We start from the raw sequence: 5,127 nt of genomic DNA, 5'->3' as shown, positions 1-5,127 counted from the left end.
TGAAAAGCCCTTAGCAACTAGACGAGCTTTATGTTTGTTAACTTTCCCATCTGGTCCATACTTGGTTCTGTAAACCCATTTGCATCTAACAAGTTTGCGTCCCTTTGGTAGAGGAACAAGATCCCATGTATCATTTGTCATCAATGAATGATATTCTTCATTCATAGCTGTTTCCCAATGTGGATGGCCTGAAGCTTCTGCAAAAGTGTCAGGATCATGATTCACTGGAGCTTGAGCCAGTAAAGAAGAGGCTCTTTCAAACTGAGAACGTGTACGTCGCTGATCTGTAGGATCACCGGCAAGATCACCTGCTGCATCCCGAGTAGCACGGACCCATCTTGGAAGTTGAGGATCCTGAGAAGGTGGGGAAGGATTATCATCCTCGCTTTCATCATCAGAAGAAGAAATGTTTTCAAAGATAGAAGAGATGGGAAGAGGTGGCACATCCGCCGGACTAGGCTCGCAGGCCGATTTATTTTCATCAAATTTTACATCTCTTCTAATGATAACATTTTTGGACTTAAATGGAATAAGTCTATAGCCTTTTACATCTTCAGAATATCCAACAAAAGTACATTTCTCACTCTTAGGTTCTAAGGCTTTATGCTTTTCATCTGGAATATGGGCCCATGCTTCACTTCCAAACACACGAAAGTGACTTACATCTGGTTTAATGGAACTCCAAGCTTCTTCTGGAGTGATATTCTCTAGAACCTTAGTAGGAGTGCGATTGATTATATAATTTGCACAATTAATTGCTTCGGCCCAAAAACTAAGACTGAGTCCTTTAGATTGCAGCATACAATTAGCCATTTCCTTTAAGGTGCGATTTTTCCTTTCAGCTACACCATTTTGTTGTGGAGTGTATGGAACAGTATGTTGCATTTGAATTCCATTTTCGGTGCAAAAGTGATGAATGCATTTTTAACATATTCTCCACCATTATCAGTTCTTAGCTTAAGAATTTGATGTCCAGATTGTTTTTCAACGAATGCTTTGAAGGCCAAAAAGGTGGTAAATACTTCGCTCTTGAGTTTTAAGAAGTATACCCAAGTGCGTCTAGAGAAATCATCAATGAAAGTTAAGAAGTACTTGCAGCCAGAGAATGAAGCAACAGGAAGAGGACCACATAAATCACTGTGCACAAGCTGTAAAGGGGCTGAGGCGTGCCAAGAGGCACGTTTGTCAAAACTGTCCCGATGATGTTTTCCGAGTACACATCCGGAACAAACACCATCTTTGCAAGATACCATAGGAAGACCTGTCACCATGTTTTCTTTACATAGATGCTGAAGGGAGCGATAGTTTAAGTGACCATACCGCTCATGCCAAAGTTTGCTCACTTCATCATTATGAGCAACAAATACTGAGGGAAGATGGGATGACCCAAAGTTGTGAAACTTATACAACCTTTTGGAATCATCAGCAAGACCAGTAGCTAGAATCTGTTTAGGATCTTTTAGATCCTTGATTACAACATCATGAGGTGAAAATTCAACAATTTTACCTTCACCTGAATGAGTTATCTGATAGACAGATAGAAGGTTGCAGGATAAGTTTGGAACACATAATACATCATTGAACTGACCATTGTCTAGATGAACAGTTCCAGTCCCTACAACATTAAGAGATCTATCATCACCAACATATATATTTTTGGTGTTACAATCATTTAAAGAAGAAAACATGGCTTGGTTTTTGGCCATGTGACAAGAGGCTCCAGAATCAATGAGCCACTCATGAGAATGAGAAGAAGAAGAAGATACATTTAATGCATAACCAGACTGAGATGATTGACGATGACATGCAGAAAATGCCGTTCCGGAAGTTGAAGTTGAAGTAGGCTCCAGATGGATGTTATGTTTCTTCATTGCGGCTTCCAAGGCTTCCATCTTCTTAAAGCATTTAGATTCTAAGTGGCCATCTCGATTACAAAAGTTACAATGTCTTTCAGTCTTCTTCCATTTGTTTTTATTGGGCTTATCATATTGCTGAAATGATCTTTCATCTTGAGGCTGAGTTGGTTTAGGACCATTCCTTTGAGGATAAGACTTCTTAGGATTCTTTGAATTTGGATGCTGCTGGGCGGCTAACGCTTTTGTGGAAGAGTTTCCAAGATTAAGAAGACCAAGGTGTAAGAGTTTTTCTTGTTCTCTTATTAAGGAATCACAAAAGGAGTCAAAGGAAGGGGGCTTGTAGTCTTTGCCTTGACAAATGAAAGCTTCCCTGGTAGAATGGAAAGTGGAAACAAATACAGAGTAGGCTGGCCCTAACTTAGTAAGGATGGAATAAATAAGGTTACCATCATCTTTCTTAACTTTAACACCTTCCAAGAGATATCTAAGGTTCTTGAATTTTGACAAGAAATCTTCAATGCAAGAAAAATTATTAGGATCCAAAGTAAGCAGCTCATTTTCAAGTTGATGGGATCTAATTTCATTTTTAATCCCAAAAACTTTAGCAAGTTTTTCTAATGCTTCATGAGGAGTTTCAATTTCTGCAATGTGGAATCTAAGATCAGGAGAAACAGACATTCCTATCAAGCCACGTGCTTGATCTTGTCGATTTTCCCATTTTTCGGCCTTGTCTTCATCTTTGGGTTTCTTCTCTTGGTCTGTGGCTATTCTGAAGAGACCTTTACTTCTAAGTAAATCTCCCATGTAGGCTACCCATTGGAAGTAGTTAGTGCTGTCAAGAATGACTTGGCATGGACTTTCCATTTTTGAAAAACAACTGAAGCTGAAGATGCTGAAAGTGAGTGGTCCAATGGATAGATCTCGAAAAAATAGGCGGTTTTAAAAAAAACGGCTCTGAAAAAGGCTTCCGGATGAAGAAGTTATGGCTTTTTGAAAAAAAATTGTTGACGTTGCCGGCAAAGTGCGCGAATGTGCGGGAATGAAAAAATCCGCCCCCACAAAATGGAGACTTGAACCCAAGACCTCTACTCTCTTAAAAGGTCTTTGAACCAATTGATCTATACAAAAGATTTGAGAGAGAGAGAGAGAGAGAGAGAGAGAGAGGGGGGGGGGGGGGCCTCGATTTGCGTGCTTGCCTTGGGAAGACTCTTTTCCCCTACAAAACACAAAACACAAAACCCAACACGAATATCCAAAGAAAAACGAACCTTACGGCTCGAAGTTAGCTTTAGCCAAAAAACTAGAAATTTTAAAAAAAAATCTCAAAGTTAGCTTTTAGCCGAAAAACTAAATATTTTCCTCAATGTTTCTGATTTTCCGAGATCACACTAAGGTGCAGGGAAAAGAGCATACGCATGAGAAAAATCCTTTCTTTCTGTTTCTGATTTGCCCAGATCGCACAGAGTCGCAGGGCAAAGAGCATACGCAGAAATGAAAGGTATAGATCCGGGAAAAAAAAAAGGCTAAATAAACCGAAACCGAAATAAGCAGAGAGAAAATGACAGTAAACTGCAAAAAAAAAACACTGTATACCTCCCGATCTGAAAAATGACGCAGCTAGGGCTACCGGAAACCTTTTCGCGTGAAACGAAAGGGGTTCCTCACTGAAACAGATGCTCCGAATGCAACAGAGCAGTCCTCTCGGCCCGAAAGCAGTCAGAAACAGCAGATCTAGGAAACGACAGCCGCATGCAGTTCTACCGGCTTCAGATTTGGATCACCAACGGACGCGGCCCTCAAATAGCTCTGATACCATGTAGGAATTTACAGGGTAAGTTCCACAGAAGAATACCAAAAGGACACCGCTCACAACCAGATCTCAAATCAATACACCAGTATTTTTGACGTGGTTAAAACCCTCAGAGTGGAACTTACCCGAGGGTAAGGGAGAGCTGGGCACCCACCCGTTGACTCTCTCGCTGGAAAGGTTGTCGGGTGTTTTGTACACGGAGGGGTGCAACAGCGGGGTGGGTTTGTGTTATGGGCAGCGGTCTGTTTGTCGTTTGAAGCCTTGTGTCGTTGGGTTGGGGGGCTGTTTGCCTCTCAGTGACGTGCTCCAGACACTGGTCTCATCGGGGCCCTCGTCTTTTCTATTGGTCAATTTTTGGGTTGTGATTTATTTGCTTGGTTGTTTGCTATGTTGTAGGGCTGGAAAGGGTGTTGTGATGAATGCATGTGGGAGGGTGTGAAGAGGTGGGACGCTTTTTTGATTGGGTGCCTTGTTTGATTTCTTTTTGGTTAGCGGACATCTTGCTCGGCGTGCTGTTGAGCTTCTCTCTTTTCTCGGGATCTTCGTTTCTTTGGTGTTGTTTTCTTCCCTTCTTCCTTTTGCCCCTAGCCTTACGGAGGAGAGGTGGGATTGTTGTGGATTGGTGTTCGGGAAGGACGAAAAGCAGTACGAGTTCCCAGGGTGGCCACCCTAGTCCTTCTCGATCGCCGTCCCCTGCAGTTCCCCCCTTTTTCCGAAGGCGCGGGGCTTGGGAAGCTTGTTCTCTGTTTGAGCCTCCCCTTGTGAGCCGGTAGCCACGTTTGATATCTCTTGCTTTCCTGTTGTTTTCTTCCCTTCTTGCTTTTGGCCCCTTAGCTTTACGGAGAAAAGGTGGGATTGTTGTGGATTGGTGTTCAGGAAGGACGAAAAGCAGTGCGAGTTCTGAGGGTGGCCACCCTAGTCCTTCTCGATCGCCGTCCCCTGCAGTTCCCCCCCTTTTTGCGAAGGCACGGGGGTGGGGAAGCTTGTTCCCTGTTTGAGCCTCCCCCTGTGAGCCGGTGGACGCGTTTGATATCTCTCTCTCTTTCTTTCGTGTTGTTTTCTTCCCTTCTTTCGGCCCCTAGCTTTACGGAGAAAAGGTGGGATTGTTGTGGATTGGTGTTCGGGAAGGACGAAAAGCAGTGAGAGTTCCCAGGGTGGCCACCCTAGTCCTTCTCGATCGTCGTCCCCTGCAGTTCCCCCCTTTTTTTGAAGGCACGGGGTTGGGGAAGCTTGTTCTCTGTTTGAAGCCTCCTCCCCTTGTGAGCCGGTAGCCACGGTTGATATATTCCTTTCTCTCTTGTTGTTCTCTTCCCTTCTTCCTCGTGGCCCCTAGCTTTACGGAGAAAAGGTGGGATTGTTGTGGATTGGTGTTCCGGAAGGACGAAACGCAGCGCGAGCTCCCGGGGTGGCCACCCTCGTCCTTCTCGATCGTCGTCCCCTTCAATTCCCCCCTTTTGCCGA

This window comes from Pinus tabuliformis, chromosome 4_1 (assembly GCF_031772625.1).
Source record: "Pinus tabuliformis cultivar Carrire ecotype Pingquan chromosome 4_1, CPIR1, whole genome shotgun sequence".
NCBI classification, from domain to species: domain Eukaryota; kingdom Viridiplantae; phylum Streptophyta; class Pinopsida; order Pinales; family Pinaceae; genus Pinus; species Pinus tabuliformis.
The sequence above is the reverse complement of the archived record's forward strand: the minus strand, read 5'-3'. Positions refer to the sequence as shown.